The 18,035-nt window shown below is 39.3% G+C and overlaps 1 protein-coding gene across 1 annotated transcript in view; it reads right to left on the bottom strand.

The window, feature by feature from the left end:
• Positions 1 to 802: 802 nt before the first annotated feature.
• Positions 803 to 18,035, bottom strand: part of SLC36A4 (solute carrier family 36 member 4) — a 154,785-nt gene continuing 137,552 nt past the window's right edge. Inside the window, exon 12 of the transcript XR_005264367.2 lies at positions 803 to 1,943. The gene's annotated coding sequence lies outside the window, so the exon portion shown is untranslated. The remainder of the gene's footprint in view (positions 1,944 to 18,035) is intronic.

The following is an 18,035-nucleotide window of genomic DNA, read 5'->3' as shown; positions in this document are numbered from 1 at the left end:
ATTCCCTAGAGTACTTTACTGCTCTTGTTTTATGTTTTATGTCCTTTCAATTTATTTTGAGGACTTTTTTTTTCCTTTTGATTTGGATTTTTCAGGTCAAACCTAGAGAATATTCTATTCCTTTGGCTATTTATCCTTTTATATGATGAGTACATTAATAAATAAAACAGTGTTGTCCTATACATTGCACTGAACTATTTTTCTAAAAATACTGCTCAGGCCTCACAGGAGTAGGCAGCCAGCAGAGTGTGTGGTCTTGAGGCCAAAAAATCAGAAATCATTAGATTTGTTCCTTGCTACATTAGTCAATACACCTGTAGACAGTGTATTTCTTGATATTTCTTTTGGTTTCAGCAGGTTTCCTGGAACATATGAAATTATCAAGATCATGCTTTAAAACACTCCAAACGCTCAGGCTTTCTGTCCTGCAGCAGGCTAGGTGTATGGATTCATGCAATTCACCACTAAACATAAATACTTGCATCCTGTTTGCAGGTCAAACAGTTTACTTCTCGCAAGCATTCCTCCACATCTGTGAAAATAAGAGACATTCACAAAAATACCTTAAACTAACTCTCCCTTTTCACTTACAAATTATACATATATATGTATATGTATTTATTTTATATTATTTTATTTTATTTTTTTTCTGCAAACATGTCCTTTCCTACTTTTCAGAGGCTTCAGTTCAGTGACAAGTGATTAGACACAAACCCAATCAAAAATCTCCTGTCAAAGTATTTTCAACAAAAAATGTCCTGGACATACTGGCAAAATACTTCTTATCTTTAATGAAATGGTAAAAAAATTCAAAGAAAGTTTCGAAGAAAATTTTGTCTCTAGTGCCTACAGGTGGCTTGAGAAACTTAGACTGGGGAGCAACCTGAAAGTCTAGTGCCCATGTTTAGGTTCCCTTTGTAGCTGGTGAAGAGACATGGGCATAAGTATGAAACACTTCAATTCCTCTCAAATTAGACCTCTAGACTGGAAAAGATTAACCTTGATTTTGAAACATCTTTTACATATCAATTTAAAAAGAGGGCTCAAGGTGGCTAGCTTCAGTGTAGGCATACACACAGCCCATATGGGAAGCTGTGAGGTGTGTTGCATACTTCTGTGTGCTTGAATTTCTTTCAGTTTGTCCTGAAATCCCCTTTAGATTATTCGAAAGCAAATATTTTTCCTGCTTAATTTTCATTACACTATAGCTCAGGTTTATATGGCAAATCAATTTAATAAGGTGTAATTAAATACTTATCTATATCATGATGTATAATTATGTGCATATCATGTATGACAATAAAAAATTACTACAGACTCTTGAGGTTTCTAGTGCTTAAGTGTCTCTTGGTAACTTCTGCAGAGATAGTTGAATAAAAGCCCTGCTGGAAAAAAAAGAATCAGAACAAAGAGGGGGCAGCCAAGCAGAGAAAACCTGCAGAAATAGCAGACAGCTGATGGAATAATACAGCAATCAGCATGGTGTGTGCTGCTGTCCAGCCGCAAAACAACATGTTCCACCTTGCTGAAACCACGGGGTTTCGGCATCTTGGGACACCAATGCTTGTCAGATTGGAGACTACAATGTCAGTTCCTCCACTGGCAAAACCTACTATACCAAATGTCCTCCAAAAACGGGTCTTTGGTGCTCAAGAAGTCAGCAGAAAGGCACTCAACCACTTCCTGCAAGTCCTAGTTCATGGTACACAAGTGTGCCTCATTTCCAATGGTTCTTCTTCTCTACCAGCGACCTTGGACCCTGCCAGAAGGACAGCCTGAGGATGCCAGGGGCATTGTAGGTTCTCCAGGCCCTCTTTTCAGCTAATCAGATTGGAAGGACATCGGTGCAGCTCATTTGTACAAGCTCCCAAAAAGACAGTAGTGCAAGCTTCTTTCTTCCAGGTCACAATTCTGCCTCCCTTCTGTTAGCTCCAGATGTTTAGCTAAAAACAGAAAAATCTCAGATGATGCACAAGTCAGATCTAAAATATCTCAAGAGAGAGTGCAGCTCATATTATGATGGCTGAGCACAGTTAAATTGATATTTTAAAAAAAAAAATCCCTCTGTAATATTTCCTTATTTTCAATTTTAGCCATCTTAGTTATTTTTTATTGTGGATTAACTAATTTGAAAAATAAGAATAATTTATCAGAAGGAGATTCATTAGACTCTAACAGAAAATGATCATAGCAGCAAGATTTCATGTCCAAAGATGAATGAAAATAGTGTTAGGGTTATCACTTTGTCAAGAGTAAAGTGCCATTTGATTTAAAAACATGAATTTTTTAAGAGACATGACTGCAACTTAAAGACATCAATAAACCCTCACGAATAAAATACAGGTCACCAAAGACAAATGAAATAATAGTGTTCAAGTATTTCTTATTACTGACTGGAGTGGCAACAAAGTCTGTGTTGGCTGTCACAGAATGCTTTTACTGGGAAGAAAACTTGTCACAATGAAGGCTAAAATTTTAGAGACAGTGAGTTTGTATCAGTACACTGACATCACTAAATCATACCCATCCACATTGTTTGAGAATCACACTTCATGCTTATCTGATCTCTCTATATGAAATCAAAATTAATTTTGACAGCAATGGTAATTTAAGGAAGAGTTTTTAAAATGTCTTAAGACAAAAAGAAAGAGAGGTCATTTGGGGCTCACATAACTCTTAACCTAGGATGGAAAGGCATGCAACACTTTTTTTTAAGCTAATTATAGGATGTGCAATTCTACTAAAGTTTTGATTAAAAGAGTCTTATTTGTCAGTAAGAAAGTTTTGTTTGTTTGTCTGTTTTTTCTATTAAAGAAAGTTTTGTTTTGTTTTGTTTTAAATTATGCAGAAGAATCACAAAGCTGTTTTTGTTCTGAATCTGCTCACCACACTAGCTATACCGATTTTTTTTTATTCCTCTGAGCCTCTCATCTCCAGGCTGCAGCCATATGTCACTTGATATTTTGCCTATGAACCTTCAGCCAGGGGCAATCATTGCATTGCTTGTCCCCACAGCATCAGGGAGGACAGAGTCACTGATGCCATTCACCTCCCATCATTGGCAGCCTTGAAAACGATGATTAAGAAAGGAGGATCCACAGCAAATCTACCTTCTGTGTCCCCCTCTACAGCTGCTTGCAAAGCACTCCCCATCCCCTTCAATGAACTTTCAGCCTGATACCAAAAACCATGACCCATAACTTTGCTGCAGGACACATGCCTTGGGTTACTTTTATAAATGCATGAATTCTTACTGAACCTCTTAGAGGTATTTTTTGCTCATGACAGCAACACCCATAATATTTGCAAAAGTAGCAGCTTGGGCTGACCCACAGTAAGTCCCACTGAACCCCCAGCACAGGTGGCAGCTCTTTCCTCCATCTGTGTAAGTCCACCAGGCAGAATTTCTGTGTTCTTGGGCTCTGTGCTGCTTCTTTCATTTTTTTCTGAATGTCTGATACCTGTTGGGAAGGAAGATGTTTCCCTGGTTTCTCTTTAAGGCCAGTTCTTCTTTTTCCTCCTAATCTTCAAGACAAAGACATCCTATATTTGTTTTCTATTCAGTTTTCCAGTTTCTCATGTTTTTCTTCTCTCAGCAAAATATGACATTCTGCAGTTTTCTGGGCTGGAGAAATAATATTGCTTTTTGCCAGCAGATCAATTTTATTCTCCATCAAAAGAAATTTTTCAGCTTTTTGACAGATGAGAAAGCTACTCTACTATAGAGAAAAAAAAAAAGCATTTCACAATGGAGGTAAGCAAAAGCTATAAGATTAAACACGGGTTGGTATATTGCTTTTGTTGAGAATGCTACCTGTGTGCTCACCAGGGCTTCCTGATGGACCCACAGGAGGAAGAAACACCGACAGGGAGGCAGAGAGCAGCTTTAAAGTTAACATTGCATTAAGATGAATGTGAGTTGTTTACCACCTTGCAAGGGTGATTCTTTTTCTTTTCATTTATATATTATAGATGGGATATTTGTGAAGTATTGTATGACAGACACAGAAAAACTGAGAATGAAATCCTTCCTATTGAAGGTAATCGGGGTTTTGCCAAAGACTGCAATTTTACCCGTAGAGTTTCTAGACAGGTGCTTACCTTGGAGTCAGAAAATCTGAATTCAGTTCCTTACTACTGATTTTTTGGCTTGACGCTAGTATGCCTCTTAAAATTTTATTTTAGAGGCCATCAATCTTCTGCAGTTTTAAGTAGACCTGCCATTTTGTTCAGGTCCCTGAGAGATAATTCACAATCTTCTGAAAATCCTGCTATTAATATCTGCCCTCTAGTCCATCATCTTTTGTAACTCTTTTGATCCCACATTATAAGTGACATGTCTCTTCAGATTAGAGGACGTTTTTGTTCTTTGTCTCTATTAGGATGAAAGAACTGTGTTGAACATTTGTCCACTGTCCATTATTGTATCGGGCCAAAGCTTTGAGTTATTAGGCTTAAGATCAACACAGATGGTAAATAATAATATAAAGCTGTGTTAAATTTTTACTGCAGCCAGTGAATACAGCAGTTTTGGTTTACTCAGAGTAAATGTAGAAGTGAGGGAGATTAACAGCTGAAAATGAAATGAAAATGAAGAAGACAGAAAACTCTTTGGGAAAATCTACATGAAAAGACCATTGGGACTGTAAGAAAAGGTTTCCCTTTGTTTAAAACTTGAATATTCTGGGAGACAGAGGCATGAATGCTCTTGGCTAATAAATGAGGTTGAAGTGTTTAAATATTTGTTTTCATTATCAGTTCTACCTCCTAACATGTAGGACTCTAAACAAAAGGGAAAAAGCATGATAAATATGTCACTGGGTTTAAGCACTTATGCTGTGCTTAACTCCAATCTATAGACTTTCCCATTTGTTTAAACAGTTTCCTGTCGATAAATTTTCTCTTGGACCTCTAGGAAAAAAAAAAAAAAAAAAAAACTTTTCTTTTATTCTCACAAGGAATAAAGTCTCAATAAATGTGCTTCCTTTGGCTGTGGGATTAATAAACAATCTCTGTAAAAAGTAATTGTTACAATAGATCTGGAATTTCGCTTCCAGGTTTTGGCTTCTTTATGCTAAAAAGTCTTTGACATACAGGGTTGTGTCCAACTGAGGCCACAACAGTGGTTAGTGGACAGGAGGACATGGCATGAAATGAGACACCAAGAGAACTGAGATTACTTGTCCTTAAAAAGAGAAATCTAGCATGGGGACAGGATACTTCTGTCCAGACTATTCAATAAGAGATACAGAGAAGAAACATCCACGCTCTTCCGGAAATTCACAGAGATAAAACAAGAAGTAACTGACAAATTGGAGCATGAGAAATTCCAGATAGCTAAACAAAGGAAAGAACAAAAAGAATGCCTTCCCCATGAGGGTGGCCAAACACTGGAATAGGCTGAGGAGTCTTTATCCCCGGAGATATCCAAAACTCATCCTATCAAGGTAACCTGCCTGAACTGGCCCTGCTTTGAGGACTACCCAATCTCTGGAAGTCCCTTCCAACTTACATGGCTTTGTGAATGGACAGGATTTTAAAGGATGGGATCCAAGCATAGGACAGTGTTTGCAGTAACCCTTCAAATACCCATCCTGCTACTAAAATGCTAGCACTGCTGTGGGAACACTGTTTTTGTTCAACACTTTACACCTCCATAGAAATCATGGGAATGTCAAGGTTGGGTTGGCTATAACAAGACAGCACGTCAAAATCAGCTTTCCACTGCTCCATGTGTCCCTCATTGCTTTCTTCTCATCACCTACCTCACTGTAAGCATATTCTAAAGGGGCTAAAGGGACGTTTCCTATGACTGCAGCTTTTATATGGCAGTGCCATGTAGGTGTCACCATTTTAAATGCTACCCTCAGTACTACCTGCTACTGAGCCTCCCGCTACTGCTTGTTTTTTGCTCTACGTCTCTTTTCCTTTTCTTCTGTTAAGCTTCTGGCTCTGGAACAATTTCTTTAAAACTCCTTTTGAAATGTTAATCTGGAAAATGCTATTCATTTTCCTACTGACAGCAGGTTCATACCTTCATAAGCACTGCTGTAGATTACAGAAGGTCACTAACTTTCCTTGATGAAATGCCTCACAATTTTTAAAATGACTCAAGAAAAAGATCATCTTGGCTCTTTTCCTCCACTCTCCAAAATGATTCAGGCAAACAAATAGACGTGTAGAAAGCCCAGGTCTAGACCTACTCAAAATTCCACACAAGTGCTGCAGAAAAGTACAAATAACATCTCCTCGTCATTTCTGTGAAGGTGCAGAATAAATCATCCATCCAGACACAGAAAGCATTGCATATTTCTGCTACAAAAGGCAGACGTGGCTTGTGTGCAGCAGCTAAGGATGGGCCTTCTGAACTTGTATTTGCATAGCAAGAATGAGTTTCTGATCCTGTGCAGGAAAGAAAAGACACCTGTTATACCACCTCATGTTCAGCCACACACTGCATTCAGTGTGATCTATTCATGCAAGATTTAATCCCATATAAAGGCAATGTCTTTACAAAATTATTTTTAAATATTTTTTAAAATATTTAAAATTAAAATTATTCTGTAAACAATTTTTATTTTTATTTTTCACACAGAGCAAAAGCAGTTGCTTTGGCATCATGCAAGTCTTATGTCAGTCCTGCGGGAGAGGCTGAGTGTAACTCTGGCTTAGGTTTGCATGAATGAAGAGCACCCTTATTTTCTGCCTGAGATGCTGGCATGAGCTCTGTGGAAGAATGGTACCTCTGAATGTGCAACATGGGCTGACAGGCAGCTGGTATCACCAACAGAGAAACTTCCAGGGAAAGATGTACACAATATGCAACAATGCAATCATCTGCAAACTATCCAAGGATGAAATGGACCACGACTAAATTAATTGGGTCAGAGAAAGAAGACAACAGGCTGGCAACTGAACATTGCTCAAAGTGATGCAAATTTCAGAAAAAAAAAGGTTGCAGTACAGTGCCAAGAGATTTAAGTAAGACAACCTATTCCACTGGACTGCAAAATTGAAAGAGAGAAGAGGGTTTAACAGAGAGTCTGAAATGTTAATACAGTGGGTTTGTGATAGATCAGAAAGACTGATAATAAGGGAAAGGATGCAGCACCACTTTTTAGGCAAAAAACAGGTTCCTGTACACTTATTCACACCAAAAACAAAACAAAACAATAAAAATTGTTATTCACAACAATTGCCACTAGGGCTCCATCTCAGAGCTGTAGCAGAAGGCTGGGAAGGCTTTTGGAAGCCTTTATTGACATCTCTTTTCAGGAGAATGATTGATTCATGTCTGGGCCTTTACTCAATATGACAACAAAAAAAAACTCTGTGACCATTTGCAATGTTTTCTTCCCTTATCCCCTTATGACCTCAAAGCAGTGTGAAGTAACATGACCTAATAACGTAATATAACAAAGCAAAAGTACCACTTCTCTGTTGCAGAGTGAATAAGGGTTGATAACACTTGTTCCCCTGTAACAGGGGGATCTCTCCAGCAAACGGTTCCCATTGCCATAGATAAATTGCTTAGGGCTGGGATAGGGTAGGGATAAATTGCTTAGGACTGGCCCCAGCATCTGGCTCACAGACTGCAATGCCATTCCCATCAAAAGAAGGAGTTCTGACCTTCAGGGAGGGAAAAAGTGGTTTTTCTGTTGCAGCTGTTCCTGTCCCCTGCGGGTAAAGAAAGAGTACCAGAATATTTGGCATGAATTGATAGCCCCCCGCCTGGTTAGATGGAGATGTGCACTCTGCTGCCTCTCCATTAGCGCTGCAGAGCAGAAAGGCCCTTACATCAGTGACTGCAGGCTTTTGGCTAGAGGGAGAAACACATCATGGTTTTTAAATTTGCCTATTCCTGAAGTGTTTCTCATTATAAAAGGCCATAGAGAAAATTACAACTCTGTTAAATTTTCTTTTTTAACCTATGAGCATATAGCCAAATGATTTCCTTAATGCACTAATATGATATCTGCAAATAAATGTGAGATAAGATCTGGAACAAAACCTATCCTGCCTAAAAAAAATCTGTGGAACTCTGATGAGAAAATTAGGCAGACTAATGCAAAAAATAAAAATAAATAAATAAATAAATAAATAAGCAATATTGTTCAGATACTATATCTAATTTGAATTTTATTCCTTTTTATTTTTCTTTTTTTTTCTCCAGTGAATAGTTTTTTCATCATAACATGGGGCTTTGCGAGGAGCCATGTTATTATGTAAAAATCCCTTATGTCTGAATAAGTGTTTTACTGACTAAGCTGTTACATAAAAGCTGGGTAGTATAAATGCTGCCCTTACTTTCTTGAAAAGAAGAGGGTAAAATATCTGTAATTAAAAGGATGATAGGTGCCTAGATCCCAAGACAATAAAGGATACATGCAGTCTTCCTGAGATGCAGTGATACATTCTAAAAGAAAACAAGTCATCAGGGTATAACTGGGATCGAAAGCACATTTTTCTCCTCTGTGTTACACCTCCCTCAGCTCTGTGAATTTCTCCCAGGGACGGGGATGCTCAGTGGTGCAGGAGCACCTCAGGTCGCTCTCTGCAGGTCTGGCTGGGAGAAGTCACTCAAGGTTATAGAGAAATCCTGCAAAACAGCCAGAATCCTCATCACTTTAGAAGTACCAAACTAGATCTGTGAAGACAGTAAGTTGGAGCCACTTTTGGCTTCTTACAGACTCACAACTACTTGAAATGCAGTTCTTGTGCTTTCTTCTCATCGTCTTACCAGAACCCACTAAGGACCTTTACAGTGCTATACCCACAAAAAATAAGGGTCTATTTAACCTGTGTGCCACAAACCCAGTACATAATTCTTTAATAGTCTAAGCTCTTTAATATGCAAGAGAAGTCACAAACTTAGGTAGTGATTGCCTGGAGGATAAGTTTCAAACTTACTTTTCTGTGAGGGTAGGAAGCAATACAACATAAGAGAGCATGGGCTAAATACTCTTATTTTAGACTAGTTTAGGCTGTTTTTCTTTGAGCCTTGCCTATTTTCTACCTGAAAATGGTGTTTGCCACCTGTGCTTGGGACAGCCTGGCTCCCAGAAGGACAAGGATTCAGCAGCCCTTGTAGAAGCCATCAATGACTGCTTTGGCATGGCCCTAGTTTCTGTCACATTTTAAATTAAATGCTAGGAGATCACTGCAAATAGCGACAACATGCCTTCTGCTGGCTTTACAAAAATCAATGACCATCAAGCACTATTGATTGCAGGAGAAGATGGTCTAAAACTGCTTGCTAATTGCCCACTCTGTAAACCTCGAGTCACTGCTGGCTTCCTCACTGCTGCTGCTTTGACAGCAGTCAGCAGCCTGAGAGCTGCAGAGGCAGAGCTGAAAATACCACTTGCTTTGTGATGGCACAGTGCTCCTTATCCAAATAAATACCATTCATTTTTACTTTCAATAGTTTCTGCTACATGTCTCTAGTTCTGTCATGGAAATTAGGCCTCCAATATTAGAGATACAATTTCATACACAAAATGGATTGCCCACCCAACATGATGGGACAGGGACTGTGATGGCTTTCCACAGTCACACTTGGCTTTGTTCACCCTCTGAAGAGCAGAGTGATAGAGAGGAACCAAGGAAAGACACAAGCTAGCAAGACCACAGGTACACACAACTATGAAAACCCAGAGCAGAGCAGGGCATAGATCAGATGAGAGTAATCCCTGTGCTGTGCTGAAGTTAACAAACCATACTTCACCACCACACTATGCCACTTAATCTGTCCCACTAAATCTGTTTTACCTAAATCTAGATTTTCAGCCAGTACTTTTAACCTGTGGAGTGAAACACCATTTCAGTTCGGGGTTCCTCTGGCCAATTTCAGTCAACTGCTTTATTATGAGGTGCATCAGGGCCCATTTCTCTCTAGGGCCTACAGAGGCAGCCTCACATGACCTGTCAGATGTGGGTATCCACGTCTGGCCCTCAGTCTTTGTATTGTCTTAGCAGACTCTGAATGAGAGGTTAACATTTTGCTCTGATAGGGTTAACTAGTTTTGGAGACTTCAGTCGTGAAAAAGACACATTGCACTGCAGCATTTCACACCTGAGATGAGCAGTGTCCTTGAACACTGGGCCACGAGACCCAGGCCCTCTTGCTAGATGTTCTCTCCCTATTGCACTCATAGTTGTATCAAATTCACTGTTCTTATTGACATATTATATTTGTCCTGAAGTTTCAATTTTCTTTTTTTTTTTTTTTTAATTTCAATTTATTTGCCTCCTCATTCTCTTTGTTTCTCTTTACCTTTTTCAGAGACATATTTTCATTGAGATCATGTTTTCTGTCCCCATTTTCTTATTGCTTTCATATAATCTCATTATTTATTGTTTTTTATCAACTATCCATCTTTTTATCCACTACTTAAACCCATACTTTTCCTAAGAGCCTTGGAATAGAAAACTCAGATTTATTCTTCTTCTTCTGTAAATCACCTACTAAATGTGTCAATATACATTTCCTTTCTAAACAGAATAATAGACAACACATAAACTTCCAGCAGAAAATCCTTTGCATTCAGACCATCTCACACAGAAAGGCAAAACCTTTCTGAAAAGTACACACCCCAAAGGAAAAATAAATGATCATTCCTTAACACTTTATCACTTAACTTTTATTTCTTCATAGTCACACTTCCCTTTATTTATTTATTTATTTATTTATTTATTTATTTATTTATTTATTTATTTATTTATTTCGGTGATACAGCTCAGCTTAGCAACTCAAAGCTCTTAGAAATCAAACCCACCTTCTTTAGTTTCTCTCCAGTTAAAGCAGTGCTGTGTGTTTTAACCTGGTAGGTGGATCAGCACCATGCAGCCATTTGCTCATTCCTCCCAGCCCCACAGTGGGGTAGGGGAAAAAATCAGGAAAAAAAGATAAAAGCTCACGGACCGAGATGTGGTCTCGGTTTATAAACGGGTGGGTTTATAAACAATTATTATCTTTCTGTATGAAGTACAGAATGCAGGACAAGATTGATCCTGACTAATTAAAGTTAGAGACTTGGACACAGGGCCTGTGGGGAGATCTCCACCCCACAGACTGTGGAAGATCCCCAGGCTCACTTCAGAAAGGTGCATGCAGGAGTCAGCAGAGCTCTGCTGCTTCTGGCACATGTGCAGACGCTGAGTTTTGCCATAAAGATACCCTAGCTCACTTGGCACCACCTCATCTCTCCCTAACCAGGGAGCTGCACTACGCGGTAGAAACCATGGCCTTAAGTTGTGGCCTATTGATGGCACTGTTGTGAGAAGAACAAAGAACCTCCTGTTTTTCCAGCAGCTATATCTCTGTCAAAAATGGGCTCAAGCATTTTCTAAAATGATAAAACAGTATGTCAAGAGTACTCTTAGATCACTGCTAAAGAAGATGGAGGGCTTTATTATCATCTCTGCATTTATGCACTTGGAGCCTGATATAGAAGAGCACTCAAGTGCCTGTGTCCACAACTGAGGTCCCTCTTGCAGCAACTGCCTTGTCCTGCTGCTGGCTGCACCCTCCTGCAGCTCATTGTTAGCACATGGGCATGAAATAAAATAAACTAAAAATAAAATAGTAATAATAATAATAATAACAACAACAACAACAAATTAACACCAACAGCCCAAGCTCTTACCCAATCCCAGACACTGTTAAGCTCTCTTATCTCAGGGAGCCTCTTCACCTTTTCTTATGGGTGTTCTCCATGCACACCTTCCCGAGACATCCTACCTAACATCACCATCCCTCCATTTCATGAAGCTCCCCAGTATCAAGGCAGGGAGCTGGCAGGAGGAAGGCTTGCTCATAAATCTCACACCTAACTTCAACACAGCCCTGGAGCCCCACTTCACCCCACTACCCATTTGAGCAGCTGTGCAAAAGCAAAAGAAACCACTTTCCTGCTGACCAGCATCTCCTATGTATTTATTTGTAAGACACTGCCCAAATTTTAACTGGAATCCTGTGCTTTCTGCACACTGGGTGTTTGAATATCAGAAATCAGTCTGGTCCAAAGTATTGAGGCACTTATTTTAAACCCATGCTAAAATGTAGGTAGGCACCTAAATTGAATGCAATCTTAAAAATCTGTATCAAATTTTAACCAGTGAATTTCCTGAGAAGCTCTGAGTTCACTCTGACAGCCTTGAATCCAGCACAAGGTGTAGAAGTAATGCAAAATGCCTTCCACTAACAATATTGCTGAGACAGGCCTTCCTTATAAAAACCTTAATCAAATGCAATTGTCATGTCTTTGCTTTCCTGGAATCAGCAAGGCAAACTGCTTAGCCTTCACTTCTGCTTTCTACATCTCTCATCATTGTTATCATTGTCATATTGGCTTTCAATACTGTGTGTTTCTTTCTAAAAATGCACATCTGTACATTGAAAACATGACGTCAAAGTAGACCACACTGCCTGAGGCCAAACCGGCATGGATGAAGATAAGAAGAATAAAAAGAAAAGACTGCTCGGCTGCCAGACCTTGCATATGGTGTCTGGGAGAGCGTATCTCTGTACAGCTGTCACACCAGCTGCTTGTGATAACTTGTCTCATGCTGCCCCAGATCCTTTTCTTCTGGCTTAGTGCTTCACTATTTTCCCAATTCTTTTCTGTGCATTATATTTTCTATTTGTCCTTTCACTTCCCTAAGCAGTCTCTCTTTTTGTTTGTTTGGTTGTGTTTTGTGTTTTGTTGTTGTTGTTTTGTTTTGTTTTGTTTAATTTTATTTTGTATCATTGATTTCAGGTGATTTCAGGCTATTCTTCTTACAAAAAGACCGAGGAATTCTAACCCAGTTTCCAATAGTTTCTGCAGTCATCCCTGGGCAAGTGTCATCAGCAAATTCAAATTAACTCCTTAGGCCATTGAAAAAGATGATTAAAATCATGGGGGAGCCTTACCTAAAAGTCTTTCAAGTTTGTGGACTCTTGTTAATGCCAACTACAGTTTATCCACCCTATAATAAGATAAGGTAGGCTGTGTTGTCTTCTGTAACAGGGGTGTGCCAACATTGTTTCCAAAACCAGAAGATTTAATTACGATGACTTCCTTCCTGTCCACTAGGCCAGCTACATGGAAGGACAGAAATTAGCTTGGTTTGACTCAAATTGTCATTGACAAAACTGTGATGTCTCTCTCTTACTTCCCTTCTCGCTTCCAAGATTGATAAATTTATAATTTCATTATTGTACTGACATCTTTCTGGATTTGAAATGAGGCTACTCAAATTTATTCCCCAAAACCTTTTCACTTTCTCTTTTTTCTTGGCTCCATTTGCCCTCCAGAACTTCTCCAAACTAATTAGTAGAAATTCTGAGATTGCTTCAGCAATCAGCAAACAACAAATTTCACCAGATTGATTTGTCTAACACATTTCACTGACAACTTTGGTATGTTTAACCTATCTCATTACCCTTCAGCCATTCTTTTGCTAGTTTAGGTTCTAGTCTTTTTTTTTTTTTTGTTCATGTCACATTATGGATCTAGTCACAATTAATTTTTTTATGAAAACTGAGGCAAACTAGGTCTTGAAGGTTTCAAACTCCAATGTAATTTTTCACATTTGTGCATCTACTTAAAGCTGGTGAGACTCTACGACTCTTGCTCCTGCTTCTGACCCATCCTGTCAGTCTAAGTTTGAATTTGCCTTGTTTTGATTAGGGAAGTGATGACTAAATCTGAGTGACAGCAGCATTAGCTGTTTATTACAGTGCCACTTGACATTTAATCTCTCATTACCAATCAGACACTCCATCTGTATTAGCATCCTCATTGGAGCTAATGCCATTCACTAACACCTCCATCCAGGTCTAGTTCTTAAGGTTAACTCTGCTGTTGATTTGCAACAAGTCTTTAAAGTACAAAGAGATATATGCATGGAAAGAGAAATTCAAAATCTATCTTTCAGTACCTGAGTGACTTCAGCATTCTAATGAAAAAGACTACCTTATATTAAAATAGTAGATTCAGATATTTTAGGGTTTCACATCAAAATGTTGCATCACCAGTGCTAATATAGCACTGAGATGTCCAGATTCCCCAAAAGATAGATGTGATGTAAAAAGCTGAGACAAACAGTAAAAGTAGATTGCATACCTTCTCAAGGTAAAAACGGGCTGCTGTCTTTCAAAGAGGGGAAGTGGTTACTCACAGTAAGAAATCTTTGCTCTTCAGAAGGAATTAAATTAGGAATTCCATGTCTACGTAGCTTTTGTTAGATTCATTTTTAACGGTTAGGAATGTCACCATGACTTCAATAGACTAAAATTAAAAGAAATAAGAGGATAAAATACATAGCAGAAGTAGCATTCTGTCACAGTGGTCATTTCATACATCCCATATCTAGTTTGGGAGACACAGGCTCACTTCTTTTGAAAACTGTCCAGAGCAATAAATAAAAATCATTTTCCTCGTAGCTTTGGAAGGACAATCTGCATTTTCCAGCAGCAGATGGCTTTTCCACAGCATAACAATTTATTGGTGAACCTTCAATATCTCTGAAGTTGTTTCAGTAACACTGTTAAGTCCAAAGCAGAAAAATCTAAGGCTTATGAAGTTGTTGCATTCCTCCAAATAACCCATTCCACCAGCCTGACATTTACAACTGTTATTATGACATACAATTATAGTCTTTTTGTTGCATTTATTTTCAATGCCATGGAAATCACCTTCTGCAATGCAATTTAGTTTTTGTTTCCAAGGGCATTACAGCAACAACATTGTCATTGCTAATTCTCTGCAAAGGACCTGACGAGCGTGCTGGAGCTATGCTTCTTTCCTGCACATGCAATGTACAACATTGAGTACTTCTCTTACTGGTACAAAAACAGCTGGCTTTTTTCAGACTGCTGCTTCCCCTCTTAGACTAGTCCTTTCCTCCAGAGAGGCAACAGGGGTTGCTTTTGAAGATAGTCATCTTCAAGTCAGTCAAAAGAATTTAAAAGAGGCACATAGTACCTCTTTTCCCACTCTTCATGACAAACAGAGAGAACAACTGTGAACAGCCTTTTGGAGGGCATCTCTTTATATTCTAAGAGTTGGCAGTAGGAGAGGTGAGATGAATCCTTCATCTCTGATGATTTTTTCTCTCACCATTGGCTGTACAAGGGGTCTGGGCATCCCGCTCAAACATAATGGTTATTTTCAACTAGGTGGAAAAGTTCCTAGCTAGGAACTATGGCAGTAGTAGGATAACTCATAACGCATAGCAATTGTTCAGTGCCTTGCAAGAATGACTCAGTATGAGGGTGCAGCAGTAACAGGGAATGGCAGCTGTTGACTACTCTTCTGACTTGACCTCTTACTCTGTTCTCTCAGTACAAAATCCTTGGAATAATAAATGTAAATGTATTTATTTATTCATTTTTACATTGAATAATTAAATGTTCCTTCCCATCATTGAAGGCCTTTGTTCTGTTTTGGTCCTATACATTTGATCAAAATTACAGCATCCTAGGCATTTGGCTATTATGTAGATTTTTCTGTATTACAAGCTGTGTACATCGGTTAGGTCTCCCTTTCTTCACTCAGTATTGGTTAAAAGGGAAAAATCATGGTAATAGTATTCCCCTCTAAGCTGTTGGAGTTCAAAACCTCATTCAGTTATTCCAGCAATGGTACAGCATTTATTTAAACTGGATACCAGATTAGCTCTTCCCTTTGTAAGATTTGAGGGTCCAGAAATTCCCATTGACGTTTCTCAGTTTTGTACAATGCAGAGTAGAATTTCTCTTGCATTTTGTGCATTTCCTCACAGTTGTCTCTCTTTCCTACACTGAACTGAGAGAAACAGACACCTCCACAGGGTTGTCTCACCTAGGGGTGTCATTAATGGCTTTTTAAGGTGCCCTTGTCTCTGCTGATAGCAAAGGGAGACTAGTGATTTATTTTCAGATGGCTGCCATTAAACAAGCTGAAATAAATGAGCCCATAAGTGGCTTCCCTTTTCTATATCACTGCTGGGACATTGCTAGACTTTGTTGAACATAACTTGACTAACTTGTCTTTGTAATGATCCCAGGCTGCTGCACCTTCTTGTTCCAGGGAGTATCCATTCCATTGCCCAGACTGGGGAGAAAACATAATGCCATGTGGATTGTTGTACCTTCTCATACTGCTTCTGCTACGTGGCTGACAATATCACTGCAGAGCAGGAATGATATTTACCTCAAAAAGGGTATTCATGTGGAACCTACTTATACTAATGACAGACTAGAGCAGAGGGAATATCTGAGACCCTGCTCAAGTTATGAGAAACTGTTAATGAATGATCTGTATCTTGTCCAATTTTTACAAACTGAACATTACACTTCACAAGGGAAAAATTAGGTTGCGTTGATCAGAGAACTGCTCACACCAGTCTTATTAATAGTAACTACAATACAAAAGCAGCAGTTTCCAGCTTTTATACAGCATTACATTTTGTTGAGGCATTTGAAGAGAAATTATTCAAGACAATGAAAAAAAAAAAAAGAAAGAAAGAAAGAAAAAAAATGTAGGAGGGTGAATCACATTGGAAAATAGGAAAAAATGAAAGTGGGAGCAAAGTTTCTTGAGTGTGCTGTGTCATCACCAATAAGAATTACTTGAATACCTTGTATCAGTGAAATACTATTAAATCCTACTTGGTTGGACATAATACATGGTGTAGGAGGGAATATTTCAGACAAACTGAATGGCAGCAATTTTTGGAGAAAGAGAATGACTCCCACTACTTCTCTTTCTTTTTTTTTTCCTCTTTTTTTCTTTTTTTCTTTTTTTTTCAGGAGGGAACTCTTTAACATCTTTGCACCTAATTCTGACTAGCAGCCAGTTATTGTGCAGTTGCACAACTGGAGCCAATCTCTACATGCTGCTAGTGCTGCATAGTCCAATTTTCTAAGACCAACCATAAGTGAACACAACAGGGAGAGAGCAAATTATTTGGAGAATAGGTCAATGTCACTCCAGTCTTCAAAAAGGACAAGAAGGAGGATCCAGGCAACTACAGGTCCATCAGTTTCACTTTCATCCCTCGAAAGGTGATTGAACAGCTTGTCCTGGAGGTAATCTCCAAGCACGTGGAGACTCAGGTGAAGGAGTAGTCAGCATAGATTCACTGAAGGGAAATCATGCTTAACCAAGCTGATAGATTCCTATAATGGGATGACTGGCTGGGCAGATGAGGGGTGGTTGTCTACCTTGACTACAGCAAGGCTTTTGACACTGTCTCCCATTCCCATAACACCCTCATAGACAACCTCAGGAAGTTCATCCTGGATGAAAGGATAGTGGGGTGGATTGAGAACTGGCTGAATGGCTGAGCTCAAGAGGGTTGTGCTCAGTGGCACAGTCTAGCTGAAGGCCTCTAGCTAGTGGTATCCCCCGGGGGTCAGTACAGGGTCCAGTTCTGTTCAACTTATTAATCAGTGACTTGGATGATGCAAGAAAGTGCACCCTCAGCAGCTTTGCAGATGATGCAAAACTGGGAGGAGGGGCTGATAACCCAGAGGGCTGTGCTGCCATTCAGAAGGAGGGTTAGACTATATGAGGTTGGAGGTCCCTTCCAACGTCAACCATTCTGTGATTTGGGAGGTTTTACCAGAAGCTGTCCCTTGAAAGCATCACACAAACCTCGTTGCACTTCCCATCTTCTAAAGGGTCTTCAGAGGTTTACTGAGATGTTAGTACACAAATACACAGTACTTGCAGGATAACACCTAAGATATTTTGTGCACTGTACCTTTGAAATGACAAAAAGAAAATGCTTCCATCTGAGATGTGATTTTAAAAAATACATGGATCTCAGGTGATTCCACCCATTGAGCCCATGTAGCTACAGCAGAGATTAGCAACTTTGCATCAGCTGAGCATACAGCCACAGAGCCCTTGGCTTGCAGGACATGAGGTGATGCACAGTGTTGGAAGTGTGTCAGAAAAAGAGGCTTAGAGCTCAGTTTCTGTGTGGGAAAGGTGTAGGCAGTACAGGGAGGAGCTGGTCTGATCACCTATTTTTGCTTCTCTCTGCTGCAATGAATATTG

Source organism: Anas platyrhynchos, chromosome 1 (genome assembly GCF_047663525.1).
Source record: "Anas platyrhynchos isolate ZD024472 breed Pekin duck chromosome 1, IASCAAS_PekinDuck_T2T, whole genome shotgun sequence".
Classification (NCBI taxonomy): Eukaryota; Metazoa; Chordata; class Aves; order Anseriformes; family Anatidae; genus Anas; species Anas platyrhynchos.
Note: the sequence above shows the minus strand (reverse complement) of the source record. Positions and strands in the feature narration are given on the sequence as shown.